Source organism: Hipposideros armiger, unplaced genomic scaffold (genome assembly GCF_001890085.2).
Source record: "Hipposideros armiger isolate ML-2016 unplaced genomic scaffold, ASM189008v1 scaffold_178, whole genome shotgun sequence".
NCBI classification, from domain to species: Eukaryota; Metazoa; Chordata; class Mammalia; order Chiroptera; family Hipposideridae; genus Hipposideros; species Hipposideros armiger.
In genome coordinates, this window is record NW_017731528.1 from 937,846 (window position 1) to 954,134 (window position 16,289).

General features: G+C 48.4%; 1 pseudogene; it reads left to right on the forward strand.

Annotated features, from left to right (window-relative positions):
• The first annotated feature begins 1,176 nt into the window (after nucleotides 1-1,176).
• LOC109388013 (gap junction alpha-3 protein-like) lies at nucleotides 1,177-2,478 on the forward strand (annotated as a pseudogene).
• The last annotated feature ends 13,811 nt before the right edge of the window (nucleotides 2,479-16,289 follow it).

The window sequence follows — 16,289 nt, forward strand, 5'->3', positions numbered from 1 at the left end:
CAGGTGCCTAAAACAGAGTTGGAAGTTTATTGTAAAAGAGGGTTAATATTAGCCTATTTTTAGATCACAGGGAGTACAGTTTTTTGTTTGGTTTATTTGCCTCCACGCTGATTCATAACAGTTAGTACTCTAAGCCTTTTAAGATTTAACATGATGAGTTTCTTTAGTTCCTCTGGAGGATGGTCTGTATAGTCGCAGCTCAGTCCACTTTCTTTACTGCACAGACTGGCCCTGAGGACGGCGCTCTGTCTTTAGTGCCTATTTAGAGCATCTGGCCCGTTTGGTAAGAGGTGACATGGAGACCACCTGTGGTCTTGGTCCCCTGTGTCCCAGAAGCACTGTCACCTCACAAAGATGGCCCTTGGGCCTTACCTCCCTCTATCTGAGAGGCAGTTCACTGGGGATGACCATCGTCCCCACGTTACAGGTGGAGACATGGGCCCCAACTTAGGGATGTGTGAGGAGTGAAGTATTTATGTAACATGTGCCAAGTGAAAGAGAAAGTCAGTGATGGAGGAGGTAACAGGTTAAAATGGCGGAGGTGTGATGGCGGCATGGGCATGGCGGCACTTGGGGAGAAAGCTACTCTAACCTCACATGAACAGGAAGGGTGAGATTGGGGATGGCCCACTGCACACACAGCTCCAGGGCTCCTGGAGAGACAGTGCCTGGAAGAGACCAGGGCCACATTTGGAGGCCAGGAGAGGTTTATGTCCCTTAGGCAGGTCACCTCTCTTTCTTGGTCTCAGTTCCCCATCTTTGAAGTGAGTTAAGTGACCTGTGTTTGTCTCATTTCTGTCCGACTTGTGGAGGGTAACATAGAGCAGTGCCATACCCATGTGTAGAGCTTGGTTTAACCCTGTGTGGGGCGGTATTGGGAGACATGTACAGACACACACAGAAACAGGCACATGCAAGGCACACACATGCACAAGAATACACACGCCCACATTCATGCACATACATGCACACATTGTCACAAAGACACATGTACACACGTGCCCAAAAAGACTTCTGTACCACAGCCCACGTGGTAAGTTAGAGGACAGCCACCTAATGACATCTACCAACCCCCACGCACAAGGACACCTGCCTTTTTGGGCGGTTCCACTACAGCTTACCTGTTCCACCTGTGTATTAACAAGCGTGTCCTCTTACAGGCTTGCAGTCTGAGCAATGGGTGACTGGAGCCTTCTGGGGAGACTATTGGATGCCGCACAGGAGCACTCCACGGTCATCGGCAAGGTCTGGCTGACAGTCCTGTTCATCTTCAGAATCCTGGAGCTGGGAGCTGCTGCAGAAGAGGTGTGGGGAGACGAGCAGTCAGACTTCACCTGCAACACACAGCAGCCAGGCTGTGAGAACGTCTGCTACGATAAGGCCTTCCCCATCTCCCACACATGCTTCTGGGTGCTCCAGATAATCTTCGTGTCCACGCCCACCCTCATCTACCTGGGGCACGTGCTGCATATCGTGCGCAGGGAACAGAAGAAGAAAGAGCGGGGTGAAGAGCAGCTGAAGGAAGACAGTGACCACGGCCAGGACAGGGCCCTGGTGAGGGATGACCGAGGCAAGGTTCGCATTTCCGTGGCCTTGCTCGGGACCTACGTCTTCAGCATCATCTTTAAGATGCTGTTTGAGGTGGGCTTCATCGCTGGTCAGTACTACCTGTATGACTTTAGGCCGAAGCCACTCTACCCCTGTGACCGGTCCACCCTGCCTCCATACTGTGGACTACTTCATCTCCAGGCCCACAGAGTGACCATCTTCATCATCTTCATGCTGGCGGTGGCCGGCCTGTCCCTCCTTCTCAATGTGCTGGAGCTCTACCACCTCGGCTAGAAGAAGCTTAAACATAGCATAACCAATCATGTTAGCCCAGACACCCCTAAATCCAGGCCACAGGCCACAAAAGCTGGGGCTTTGAGCCCACCATCTTTCTAATAGGCTCCTGCCACCAGTCCTGTGGGGTGCCTGCCTTATTGCACTCACTCTGCCTCTTCCCTGGAACAAGCAATGATCACAGACTGTCCCAGGGCCCCTTCTCCAGCGCCAGACTTCACCATGGCAGCCCTGTCACTAGCACAGGGGAAGAGCCACCCTGACAAATTCTATGACAACAACCACCACTTGCTAATGACAGAGCAAAACTGGAGGTAAGCCAAGCAACAGATTTCTGGGAGGAAGGCATTCCTGCCAGTGTCTACTTCTTCCTCTTTACCCCTACAGGCAGCCCTCTGCCACCCCCTTTGTGCAGCCAGAACAGGCAAGAAAGAGCCTGTCCTGTTGGAGAATGGGGACAGCAGCAGCCTGGGAGACAACAGATTGGAAGTGACCCCAGATGAGGAGGAGCATGCAGTCACCACCGTGGTGGAGATGCACATGCCACCACCTTTGCTCCCCACAGACCGCAGATGGCCAAGTAAGGTCAGCAAGTCCAGCGGTAGTCGAGCCAGACCCAGTGACTTGGCCATCTAGTAGTGGTCTCTCCACACAGCTTTATAATGACCTCCTTTCTAGAAACCCAAACCCAAGTGCACTTCAGTGGAGCAGGTAGAGAGCCTCAGGTGACAGCACTAGAGCGGGAGGAGGGGATCACTGCAGGGGTCAGCCTTCTGTGTCAGCGCTTGCTGTCCTTTACACTGGAGGTGCCGTGGGGAGAACATGGATGCTTTCTATGGGGAGGCGGGAGAAAGAGGGGTGCAGGGGCTGCTGGCCTTTGAAGATATTCACGGCCACCCCACCGCCCAGACCCAGCCGCCGCTGCAGGTGTTGATGTCTCTGGGGCGACTGTTCTGCAGGGCTGAAGGGCAGGTGTCTGCAGCCACATCAGTTCAGGGCATTGGGTTTTCTGTCCCTGAGCTCTTGGGGCTCTGGGCAGCCCAGACGCCAGCAGTGCATGTAGCCCCACCTCTGTTTGACACTTGTAGCTCAGAACTGACTTTCATTTGGGGTATTGGCCAACCTGCACTGAAAAAAGATTTAGAACAAGCCGATGAAGGGTCATTGAGATTCTGAACTTGCATGTGAAACCCGGGATGTCCAAGTACAGGCTCATGACAAGTGACAATGAGCAGCTCCCACCCAGAGGCTGAGATCCTCGGGCGAGGGCACACAGGTGGCTGGAAAGAAAGCAGGTGGAAATGCAGCCACACTTGAGATCATTTTGAACAGCTTTGAGGAAGCGAACCTAAAAGTGGCCGGCATGCCTCTGTGTTGATTTCTAAATGACATTTTGTGCTTTGAGTGGTCCAGGTAGCCCTTGTCCCCACTTTGTATCTTTTAGGACACATGAAAGACATAGTACTCTTACAGTGGACACTGACCGAGAGGATGCCTCTTTGTTCCATGACCTACTAGTAATGATTTAAACTTTGTTTTGCAAGAAATGCTCCAACTTCCTGAGTCAGTTCATTACTCTGAGAACGTCCCAAATAAAATCAAAGCAGATTTTAAGTGCCTTTCAACTACTTGAGGTTGTGGCGTTTTTGAATGGGAGGTTAGAAGTTCACTCCTGTTGCCAGAAACATGACTTGTACACGTGAATCAGTGACCTACACTTTTTAACAGGACAAATAAATGTCTCCACGTTTCCCAACATTCTTTGTGGGCAGCCTGTTCCTTTCTACAGTGTGAATGAAGCGTCTGGGTTTTATCCCTGTATCGTGTGAGTGGGATTTCATGCGCGTGTCTGCTTGTCATCCCCGTAGATCACTGCTCTGACAGTGCAGCTGGAAGGTGGCAGAATGTTCTGGATCACGCACACACACTGCCATGTCCCAGTCACGGTGTGTCTGAACTGAAGAGTAGTGGTGATGCTGAGCCTGGTCCTCGTCACACTTCTCACCTCCATCGGTTAGGGAGTGTAGTAACTCTTATTCAGAAAACACCCTACCCTTTCACGCTGATCCATCGCTTTTTATGAACCCCTTTAATATTTGCTGATTCTGTTGCGACCCACCAACAGTCCGATGACAGGGCTGTAATTCCTGTTCTCAGATTCATGTGAGCACCTTGTTTATTTGTGCGGTCCGCTGGCTGTGGGACGGGCTGGGCATGTCCCCGGTGTGAAAAGCACTCACTTCCCACGTGGGTCCTGAGCCTTTCTCAGGCAGAACGACAAGCAGTGGGAGCTGAGCCCCATGGAAAACATATGAGTGACTATCTGTCACTTCTCCCTTGGGTGATGCACCGCTGGTCCATGGTGGATGCTCAGAGAGCGGTCGTCATCACACAGTGGATGCCCCAGGCTTCGGGTAGTGGGGCTGCGATCTCCCAGCTGAGAAGAGCTGCCAGGAAGTCCCTGGGTGCACTGCACTGGTGGTTTTAGACAATGCAGTAGCAGTTATCAGACAGGGACAGCACGGGTTCCCGAGTGAGTGTCACCCTCACCCACTTCCTTAGCTGTCACCATGAGAAACTGTTCATGGCAATGTGAAGCTTCTAGTCACCCCCAATTTGAGTTTGGGTATGGTTGGAGATGACAGAGAGATTGTGATTGCATTTAGGTTTTGCCTTTTGAAATGGGATTTCAGTCACCACATGTCATGAAGAGGCCAGCACTGTGCAGTTGACCTCAGTCCAGCTGGCCTCCTTAGAGCCTGGGCAGGAGTGTAAAATGAGACCCACCTACCTGAAAAGCAGCATCACACGTGTTGCAATGGTGCCTATGGTATTTCTTCAGGTTAGTGTAACAAATGAAAGCATGCCATCCAGGAAGCTGTTTGAGGGACCACGGCCTCCGACTCGGCTTCTTCTCCATCAAGGGGATACAGGCCATGAGAAAAGCTGCTTTCTCTCCAACCGGTCATTGTGAATGGGAAGATGTGCAATGCAGATCACTCTCCCTTGGACCAGACTCCAGATATATTTTTTCTAGCCTCTTAGTTATTTGGAAATTTCACTGAAATGATTTTTCTCTCAATATAAATGAATTTTTTCAATCCCTAAGATTATTTTTAAACTCCAATGTATGCTTATTATATGTACACACGTTTTTGTTTGTTTGTTTGTTTGTTTGTTTTTAAAGATTTTTATTGGGGAATTGGGGGGATGGGAACAGTGCTGGGGAATTGAGGGAAGGGGAACAGACAAGTTGCTGTCCTTTTGTTCTTCAGTCTAGTTGTGGAGGACGTTGCTTCACTGGCCCAAGTTGGCACCATCATTGCGCTCTTCCCGGGCGAGGCAGATCAGTCGCCGGCTTCTGGACGGCCGCTCACTGCACCGCTCACGCTGGCTGCTGGCTACACACGGTAGCCCATGGCAACACACTGCCACAGGGGCTGCAGCCTACGCCGTCGCCGGCGACTCACGGCAGCCCAGCTCCAGGTTGAGCTGTTGTTCAGCATCTTAGCTGTGGAGGGCAGTGTCACTGGCCCTCATATGTGGGATCCAAACTGGGGCCCTCTGGCATCCCAAGCCAGTTCTTAACCATCATGCCCACACGTTATTTTTAATCTGCATACACAAGACAGTTATTCTCTTCCATCCCATATTTAGAAGCCCAGTCATCCAGTCAGCATTGTACCCTCTGTAACAGTTAAAAGAGGTCACGCTTGACTACATTCACAGAGCCCAAGTCCATGGTTTAAGTTATAAATCATGTCTGATAGACTCAGTGACTTTTTCCTGTTTAAAGTTTCTTTTATTACGTTATTTTTTCCCCATGAAATTGACCAAAAAGTTACCTTAAGTTTAAAAAGAAAAGAAGAGGAGACAGAAAGGGAACAGGAGCAAGACAGAATATTCTCAATATCCCTGGCTTTCCCTGATCTTTAAGTAAGTGCAAGATTATAGATTTCTCATACAACAACACCTAGACTAAGAATTGTTACCAGAGAGGGGGCCCTTCTATGCGAGATGTCTGGACTCGGCTCTCACACCGGGGGTTGAACCCTGCGGAGTGTGGGCTACCTTCCCACACAGAGGGTGAGGGTCCAACCTGGGCCTCGAGGAAAACTGGGAAACTTAGTTGCTAAGTTGCTGGGGGTTGGGCCCTCCTTGGCACAGTGTCCAGGTTCTTGGCATCTTGAAAAAACAATTGAACGAGACACAGAGGTAAAGTGGTGAGAAAAAGTTTATTAGAAGAGATAGTATACTCCAAAGAATTAGGAGTGGGCAGAGCACAAAGAAAAGCGGCTCAAGGTCCTTTGTCAGAAGAAAAAGTACACTCCAAAGGGTTTGGAGTGGGCCCCTGAGCAAAAGCAAGGCTTGAAAGGGTTGGACTCAAGGGGCAGCGGCTTGCAGCAGCCTGGGGGTTTTTATCCTTTTTTCTCTAGGATGGGCTGTTCTTCTTCAGGAGTGGGACTGCTTGATTGACACCTGTAATGCGTGGCTATTAGCTCATCCTCTTAGACTGCCCATGTCCCCTCCCAGAGTTCAGTCTGTTATAATGATATTAATGAACTACTGGGCATATGTATGATATTATAATGATGGTATAATGAAGCCAGGGTGAGATGGAGGTTATTATAGGCCTCTACTGCATAAGACCAGTCTAATTTGTTGTCTTTTAGTGTCCTCACAGTGGTTAATGGTTAGAAATTCGGGAGGTCTCCAGGCGGCGCTCCCCATAGATTGTGTTGGACATGCAGGAATGCAGAGACCCAATTACCTGCCTCTAACTGTCTGCCTTGTTTTCCCTGAGAGACATGATCCCCATAAATCTCTGTGGGGAGTTGAGGGACAGGATGTCACTTTCTTCTGTATCTGCTTCAAGCTGAGAAGGAGGTAGAGCTTTCCCTACCTAATGGAGATTCATGAAACTCTCGCCCTATCTGTTCTTAAAGAATAACAAAGGGGGTCTCTTCTGCCTTGGTTGGGGTGCACTGGAAGCCTTGCTGGGACATAACTTGTATCCCAATGGCCCCTAGATGAGGAGAGACAGATGTTAGTTAATAAATTAGAGGTGCTGGCTCCAGGGATGGGACTCAAAGCTTTTTTATCTAACCACAGGTGACATTTGTTCACACAAGGGTTAGGTCTGGACTGGCCTGGAGGAGTGTTAAAATCCATTTGGTCTCTGGGATGGCATTTATTTATCCAAGATTTAGGTCTGGAATGGCTTGGGGAATGTTGGGCTACAATGGTTATAGCTCACAGGCTTTTAAATAGTTAGTAAGCAAGAGTGAAAAACATTCTGTGATTTAGGCTAGGAGCAATCTTTGGTTTAGGATATAAGGAACTAAATAGAAGAGTGATTAAGACCAGGGGCTAAGAAGCTAAGAAACTAGGGAAAAGGAGACTTAAAATTGTTGTTGTGTGGGAGGCTTAAAACTTCTATAGTGAGTGAGCTCTCCCATATCAGAACTATGAATACAATTCAAATATCCCTTAAAGAAACCAATCTGATGAGATTAGTTATCTTTGTGTTTAGGCTTCCCCCCCACCACCACCATTAACACTTTAATGTTTTAGTATTACTGAATAAAATCATTTTTCTGAAAGTTTTGGTTTTTTTAAGCCTTTTCTTCTGATATTTGTAACATTCATTTATGGGTCCCTAGCAAAAGAACTTCTCATAGCAAATATTGCCAGATTTCAAAGGGTAAATGTTTTGGGGCTGTTCTAAGTAAGTTTAAAATATAACATGTAAACATAAAAGTCAGAAAATGTATTTCTCCTCCTAATTTGTATCCCGCCACAAAGCACAGGTTTAGTCTCCCTGAGGTTTCTTATTGCCCAGAGGATATTTTCCCTTTGCATTGTACAATGTGACAACAAAACTTTTTATGGTGAGATAGGAATTTAAATAATGCTACAAGCAGTGAACTCTTTCTAAGAGTAGATGTGAAGATGTTTGGCATGGAAATGATAACTTAAATCAAGATATTTATAAAACGCTTACTGCAACTTGGTCTCTGTGCTCTAATAGCACCTTTCCTAGACTAAATTGTAACTGAAAATAACCATTTGATAAGTAATAAAAAGTGCCCTTAAATTTAAATCACTTGTTTTGTAGTTGTTTGTTCTTATTGATAGAATCCCTGCGTAGGTTTTCCAAATAACAACTTTTATTAGTTTAGATATAATGAGCAAACCATTCTTGCCTACACAAGAAGCTTGAGAAGTTACTGCGGTGGCTGTTCTGTCTTTTCACAGGTCCCCACCAACTTCAAATTGAGTTTTCCAGGATTCTTTGAGCAGTGCTACCTCTTGGTACATGTTCTGAGGAAATAACATTGGAAATGTTGACCTTGTCTGTCCCTGGTCCTCCGTGGGCCCTGACCCTGCTTGGCTCTGACGGGTTGAAGACACAGACACATCTTTCCTCCTGCGAGGCTGGAGTTGGCCGCTCCTGGGGGAGACTCTCCTGTATAGAATTAGAACATACATGTTGCATCTTTGCTCTTCACGGCACATGGCAATACCTGTCATGTGTCTGACTCCAAGTCCTGATCAGAAATGCACTTCCCACGCACACGATTTCTGCTTTAGCAGTGCATTTTGGGGTAATTTCCAAGGACACAGTGGACCAAAATGAGACCGGCCTGAAGGCTCAAAAGAAACACAGCATCCAAAACTCAACCCCGCCAACATGAATGATGAAAAGTTCCCACATTTCAGGCCCTAAGTGCCAAGGCTGTTGTGATGGACGTTTTGGAAACAGCCTTGGTCTAGGTGGGGCTCCAGCCATCTATCACAGCAGCTTTGAGGAAGGTGGTGCCCTTGGGTGCAGTCGGGGGAAGCAAGGGACCAGAGGAGGTGCTCTCGAGGACCTTCAGCCCCTGCACAGCCCGCACCCCAGTCCAAGGCCTGGCTTCCCAAAGGCACGGGAACTGCGAGCAGGCACAGGCAGGGCTAAGGGACACCCCCAAATGGTCTGCTTCTGGGCATTGAACCCAGGGTGCTGGATGTGCTGTCTGTTCCACAGAGTAGGCTTAAAGAAGGCTCTGTAATTCACATGGGTCCTTCAATTAGAAGACATGCTCTCACTGGGGACCCTTCACATGCCTGTAAGGCAGACAGTCTCACGTCTGTGTCCAGGCCATAGAGAAGGTCTGAATCCTGCACTTCTGCTTTCTAGCCATGTGACGTTGGGAAAGTTGTTTCACCTCTTTGGCTTTACAGATGAGTTTTCTCATCTGAAAAGTGGAAATAAAGTTATGAAGAGTAAATGAGACAGGGCAGAAAATGCTTTGCATTGTGCCTGAACAAGTGTAACGCCTACACATTTTTACTTTTATTTTAAAACAATACAGAGTTATACACACAATGGAACATTATTTCACCCTCAAAAGGGAGGAAACCCTGTCACCTGCTAAATCATGGGTGAGCCTTGCAGACATGGTCTTCAGTGAAATAAACCCGTCACAAAGGACAAAACTGTGTGATTCTGCTCACATGAGGACCCAGAGCAGTCAGATTGACAAGGACAGAAAGTATTGGGTCGTTGGGAAAGTCATGATGCATTTTTGCATTTGAAAAACATAGAAAAATACGCCATGACTTTCCCCATGACCCAATAGATAGTGGTTGGGCAGATGGGGACTTGTTACCTGGGGACAGTATCAGTTTCGAAATAAGAAAAGTTCCAGAGATGGACGGTGGTGATGGCTGCACAGCGACAGGAATGCACTCAGGGCCACTGGACTACACCCTTAAAAATGGTTATGGTGGTATATTTCATGGTGTGTGTATTTTACCACAATTAGATTATATATACACAGTTCACAAAAGCCAGAAAAGCAGTTTTCAGTTGAACTCCAATACACACATGAAGGACCCAGCACCTACGTACATGGCTTGATGATTTGAACGCACTAGGTAAGTGACACCAACACCCAGGGCAAGAAACTGAACATGACTTAATCGCAACGGCTGTTGCTTTGTTTCTGTCATGGCTGCCCACTCTTTCTTCAGTTGTCATTATTCACTCTAAGTCTTCTCCTTATGGAAGTGAAGGAGGCCACTAGAAGGGAGAAGGGAGGACAAAGGTAGAAAAAAGCAGGTTCCTGAGCGAGGACTAACCCAGCTGCCCACGTCCTGGTCCAATTGTGTAAAAGCATCCAATTGATCTGGTCCCAACAAGAAGGTAGCTCAGCCAGCCCTGAACATCCCTGAAATCCCCTTTGTCTGTGGCCTGGAATCATCTCTGAGCCATGCATGGGTTTTCATTACCTTTTCTTAGTGGGAACAACAAAGTTGTGCCTCATTTGTAAATGTTTTGTAGCTGTTACTGGCTGGGTTGTCAGTGAGTGCATGGTGAGTATGGAGTGAATGAAGGTGAGGGGCTACCTGGCCAACACTGTGGGAGCTGCACGCATCTGGCCCTTGGATCCAAATGTGCACACCTGCCAGAACCTCTAACAGGTCTGATGCCTCACTCAACACATGGCTGCTGGCAGCAAGGGGCTGACCGTCCCCCCGAACACTTGGGACTGGTTCACCTGTCCATGTGCAGTGTCAATGTGTGTGCTGTACCCAATCCCAGTCCTACACATTTCCTGCCCCCCCACACCCACACACCACCTGTGCCCAAGGTGGGCGCACCCTCTTCCCCTCCCTAGGCAGGACAGACATCCTCAGGGGGTCCCACCAGCCTGGAGGATTCAAATATGAGATTCCGAGTGACTGTTTTCTGGAATGCAGGAGGCTCCCATCCTTCTAAAATCCCCTGAATGTTTCAAGCCAAAGAAATGGGAATAAAATGATCCTCACTCAGACATCTCTGGCAGGAGCTCAGAGGAAGGGTCCTCATTTGTAGAGTAAGCCTTAGAAAAGCTCTCAGTCCCCATGGAGGAGGCAGGATGCCTGGGTGAAGGACAGGAAACAAATGCCATCTAAGAGGGAAGGATGAGGGCGCAGCCCCCTGGTCCCCTCCTCGATCCCGACATCAGTGTCTTGCCATGCCTAACTTACAGTGTCTGTGGGGACACAGGAGAGTGCTGATTAAATGAACACAAGCCACGGGGTCGCCTATCACAGAATGAAGCAGAATGATCCAAAAAGCATCCTGGAAGTAAGAATTTTCATTTCCAAGATCCTCAAAAAGCATTCAAAAGGCACATCCCACCTGATTTTAGTGTTTTTCTCGAGTGTGACTGTGTGTGTGTGTGTGTGTGTGTGTGTGTGTGTGTGAGAGAGAGAGAGAGAGAGAGAAAGAGAGAGAGAGAGAGAATCTGTTTGTGTGTGTTGAGGTGGGAGTCACTCATGGGCCACCTAAGTTTGGGGCTTCCTCCAACTCTAAATAAAGGGAGAGACTTTGAAGGTCTTTCCCCTTTCACATTAGCTCTGACATCTTAGGATTCTGTGGAGCTTGTCCCAGAAGAATTGAAACAAGGAAGAACAGGTTCACATGTGTTCTCAATACCTGCAGCTATAGAGAAGCCCAAACCCACAGGAAAAAGTAAACTTTCAGATCCTCTCCCTCGTCAGCTCCCCTCTGCAGTAACCAGCCCTTTGTCACGTGCTGCCCTGAGGGACTCACTTGTTTGTATGCTTGTCCTTGAGTGACCTACCAGGAGACAGACTGCTGCCTGCAGGGGGTGCCTGAGGACCTCTGTGCTGGGCCACTGACCCCACAGGGAGTGAGCTAGGGGCATCACTGAGTCTTCCTTGTTTGCTGGCCCCACATCCATCCTGACTGCCCTCTTCTTGGCAGGCTTCTTTGACCCGGAGGAAGACAGGCAATGAAACTGAGATCTTGGGTTAGAGGAAGACTTAGAAACATGGATGTGAAAAAGCAGAAAACCACCTGATGAATCTGCTTCATCACAGGCTCTCCAGCTCAGTGTCACTCAGTTCTGGACTCACCTCTCTGCCCCACAGTCCCATCTGGACCTCCAGGTGTCAGATGGACACTGGCGACGTGGCCTCTGCAGGGCTTGAGCTCTGAGGTTCCACACCTGCCCTGTGTTGGGGGAGGGGGGTGGCTCTCTTAGAAACCCTCCTCCTTGTGAAGCTGGTTGGGCTCACGCTGTCAGCACTCAGCTCTGACCAATGCAAAGACCACTGGGTGGCTTATGGGAACTTCTGTGTCACTCTGGTATCTGAGACAGACCAGGCAAAGGCCACAGACCTAGCCTAAGAATGTATATATTCAGATGTAGTCTGAGAATAATAATAATATGGTCCCTCTGAGATCTACTTTTCCTAGACTCACCCATTCATTTACTCCATTTGAGAAGCATTTATTGTGGTCTCCCCTGAGCCATGCATTGAGCTGGACACTTGGGGATAGTCGGATGAACAAAATTCACAGACATCCTGCCCTCGATCCGAGGGCTTGGCTTTCCTTTCCCGATGCTGAGGGAAGGCCCACACAGGGCAAGAGGTGTCTCCTCCCTGTCTCGAGGGTGTGGACACTGGGGTTCAGGGCCTGCCCCAGCTCCCACGCCTGAACATCCCATCTCTGCCTCTAGTCTACCATGAGCCTAAACCTCTGTCCCTCCCACATCACCTACCATGGGCCCTGGCCCTAGCCTTGCTCTTTCAAGAGCACAGCACCCTCTGCTGGTGACAGGACCCAGTGCCCCAGCCTCAGGCTGGGACACCTCCCTGCACTGGCAGCCTTTCCTGCCCATCTGGCCCTATGAGTGGCCCACCTCTCCACCCATCCATCCATGCACCCCCACAGCCACTGCAGAGTGCCAGGCACCACTCTCGGGGTTGAGGGTATCAACGTAAACAAGTTAAATTTTCTTCTCATAAATTTTAAATCCAACCCCCTTCCCTTGAATGAGGATCCCAGTGCTGGTAGGTAGGCTGGGAATGAGGTTCCTTCCTGGTCCACAGTCTCTTTCACAGGACCTGGGCTGAGGGGTCATCCCGTCAAAAGGACCTTTCATGGTTGTCCTTTGCTTCCTAGCGTTCCCGACCTAAGTGGGCAGATCTGTGCCCGCTCTGACCCTGGGCTCCATGTGGGATAATGGGTTAATTCCTCTGGGGGCACAAACCTCTATCCCCGACCCTACCCCCACCCTCATCCTGGAACTGCTTCCTCTCCCCACAAATGGGGTCCCCCTGGCAATGGGCATGACTGAGGAGGAATAAGTCCCACTCAGAACCTCGGCCATTTCCATCCAGCCAACCAAAGAGCCCACGTGCTCTGGCTTTGTCCTTCCTCTCACTACTGGTCCACCTGAGACTTGACTCCAGCCTGCTCTGTGTAGCAGAAGGAGCCTCGCCCCCCTCATACTGAGTGTCCCTTCCCTGCACCCTCTGCCCTCACTCCTCCTTCCTCTGTCAGCCCCTCCAGACCCAGCTAGCCTCTGCTGTCCTCTGTGACAGGTGGCATGGCCTCATTCCTCTAGGCTGAGGTGATTCTTTCACTTGTTGCATTATTTTATTATGTCCAAACCTATAGAAAAATTTTATAGGAGTTTATCTGAGTGAAAATTTTGAGGACATGCCCAAAAGCAAGATCTCCCAGGATTGAGAAAAAGTTCAGAGAATGGCATTTTGCACATCTTTGTATGCATTTAGAATCAGAGGAGAGAACGGAAGGAAGGTGCATGAAATCCATGGGTAGTAGGTAGACAAAGGAGACAGAAGAAGGCGAACAGGGGAAATCTCTCAGATCAGATGGAGAGCGAAATGGAGAGACACGTGTGTTTACATTGTTGTGTACAGGAGAGTTAATACCTAACATTTGCAGCAAATAGAGATGGTACATGGGCAGCAAGACAACAAGGAAAAGTATCAGGTGCTGGGTGGTCGTGCCCCTGGGGGTAGGGGTTGGAGGGGAGTTTTTTCTGGCATTCCAAAAGAATGTTATCCTGTATGCAGAACAATGCACAGGGCTCATTAAGGCCAAGAGTGACCTTTGCTAAGGAAGCCATAGGCCTGGGACGTGACTGCCCATGATGGCAGCCCAGTTCGGAGTTTATGATGGTACCATGCTATGTGGTCACTCTGGGTCCCTGGGCTCATCAGGCCCCTAGGTGGGCTACATAGCCCTTGTTTTATTCACAACTCTGTCTCATTCCCTGAGCCTGTAAACTGCTAGAGAATTGAATTGTAGCTGTGTTTCTCATTGTTGGTCCTGAATGAATGAATGAATGAATGAATGAATGAATGAATGAATGAATACAAGGGTGGTCACTCCTCATTTAAGAAATCTTATCATGCTGGGTCCTGATCCCTTTTTGTCTATCATACTTATCAGTGAGCACACTGGGCCTTATGATCAGCCAGAATACAGCTGCCAACTGGGGTAACTTGAGGGGGAAATTACGTCCTCCCAAATCTCCTGCTCCAAAGCTCTGGAAATCTGACCACTCAGAGGTATTTTTGGGGGCTGGTCTCAAAAATCTTCCACTAAAATTCAGCTAATTCTAGGAGAGTTCAGGCAGAGTTCACAGCTGAGCTCTGGAGACCTAAGGGGAGATAGGATGGGGCAGCAGGGGGATGAGGTGGGGGGGGGGAGACTGAAACTGCGATGAGACCCAGAAGGGAAGTCAGGACATCCTAGGCAGGATCAGCTTTAGATTCCTCCAGCTCTGATCCCCTTACTTTCACGCTTCCCGATCCAGCAAAACGTCATGTCAGTGTCCCCAAGGGACGAGGACTCAAAGCCAGCGGAAGAAACCTCCACAGAGGTCAGTGGAAGCCATGAGCCCCGAGACCCAGTGTGAACACTCGAGTTAATCCTCTGGGAGAGTGTCACGCACTCATCAGTTGGTCACTGGAGAAATGCTGCTGTCAGTCAAGGTGTATGTCTCTTTAAATCACTATGATGACCCTAGAGTGTGGGTAGCTTTGGGACTCTTTTCATTTGAGGACACTAGGTGTTAAAGAGGTGAAGTAATTTCCCCACGCTCTCCCAGCTAGTGTGTGTAGGAGCCAAGAGCTGAGCCCATATCTGTCTAACACCAAAGCCCTTTCTGCTGTGCCTCCGCACCTCATGACAGGAACCCCACCCCCGCCCCCTGACATTGTGCTTTGCATGATCCCAGTTCCAACCTTCCTAAGAGGAAAAGAAGAGTTGTATGCTTTTGTGTTGTGCCAGATGTGTGATGGAATTTCAGAACCAAATCCAGAGCTTCGAGGGTGAAAAGTGGTCCCAACAGGTGAGCTGGGTACCATTCAGAGGTCCCCCCACACACACACACAGACCTGCTGGATGTAAGTGGAGAAGGTACCATTGTTCTCGCTCTGGCCCCCAGGACAGTGGGTCCACTGGGAGGAGAGAGAAGAACCCTGTGCAGCACTCCTCAGATTCAATGCCTGCACGTGCCCACAGCCCTATAGATTTCACTGCAATGTCTCCTGTGTGAAGTCGGATGGTATGACTCCTGCTCTGACTGTTGACACCCCTACTGTCACGACACTTCTGGATCAGGGGTCAGGAGGCCTTCTCCACTGTCCACAGGAGCAGATTCCCGTGAGTGTGTCATGTATGGAGAGCCTGCGGGAGCACTGGAGGGTCGTGTGGGATTGATGATGACAGTGTCATTGCTTTTTGTTCTCAGAACCACGGCTTTCACCTTTTACTTGGTACTGTGAACATCTGCAAAGATTCTTACGTTACCACTGGATTTAAAGCTGGATACTCTACCCACAGCCTTACAGGTACTTTATATCAACTTGCATTGGGACAACTGCACACCGCTTGCCTCAGATTGGTTTTAAGTAAAATTCATCGCTTTTTCTTTAAATCAGCACACATTCTTACAGTTTATTGTGTTTGCTTTTGTTTCAGACTTCAAATGAAAGCTATTTGCTGCTAAACCGAATAGGAAATGTACAAATAATAACTGACAAAACATTCATAACTATAAAGTAAAAATTCTTTGCAAATAACATAAAGCAATAGTATGCACCCAAAGTATTGTAGGACACAGTTGAATCTCTCCAAATGGGAGGAGCTGTCACCTCTGGTGTGTTACTCAATGCCTGAAATAAGTGACACCTGCCTTTCATAGCCTAGGGGTTGATTTTAACTGGAAACAATTCAGATCCATACCAAGTTACAATAATATGCAAATGGTCACCAAGCCCTACATTCCCAGGATTGCTCTAAACATTAAAGAAGCACAGTTCCACCAACCTCATTGGCATAGTCAATGGACTTCTTAGAGACTTAAGAAGCACTAATAAATCAGAAACCCATTTAGGCTTTGGTGTCAGTTGTGTTGGAAAAAGTAATATTGTTCTATTAAAGTTTTGGGTGTTTTTTTTTCATTGAGATGATGAAATTAAGGAATTCCTTACAGAACTGGTCATTTTGCACTTTCCAGGGGCATGACCGTTTATTCAAGTTTATGTCACCATTCCTAGTTCTTAGAAAAATTTAAGGAAACTGTACTTACTGTTTAAACTGCAAACTAGACCTAAAGAGCTATTTA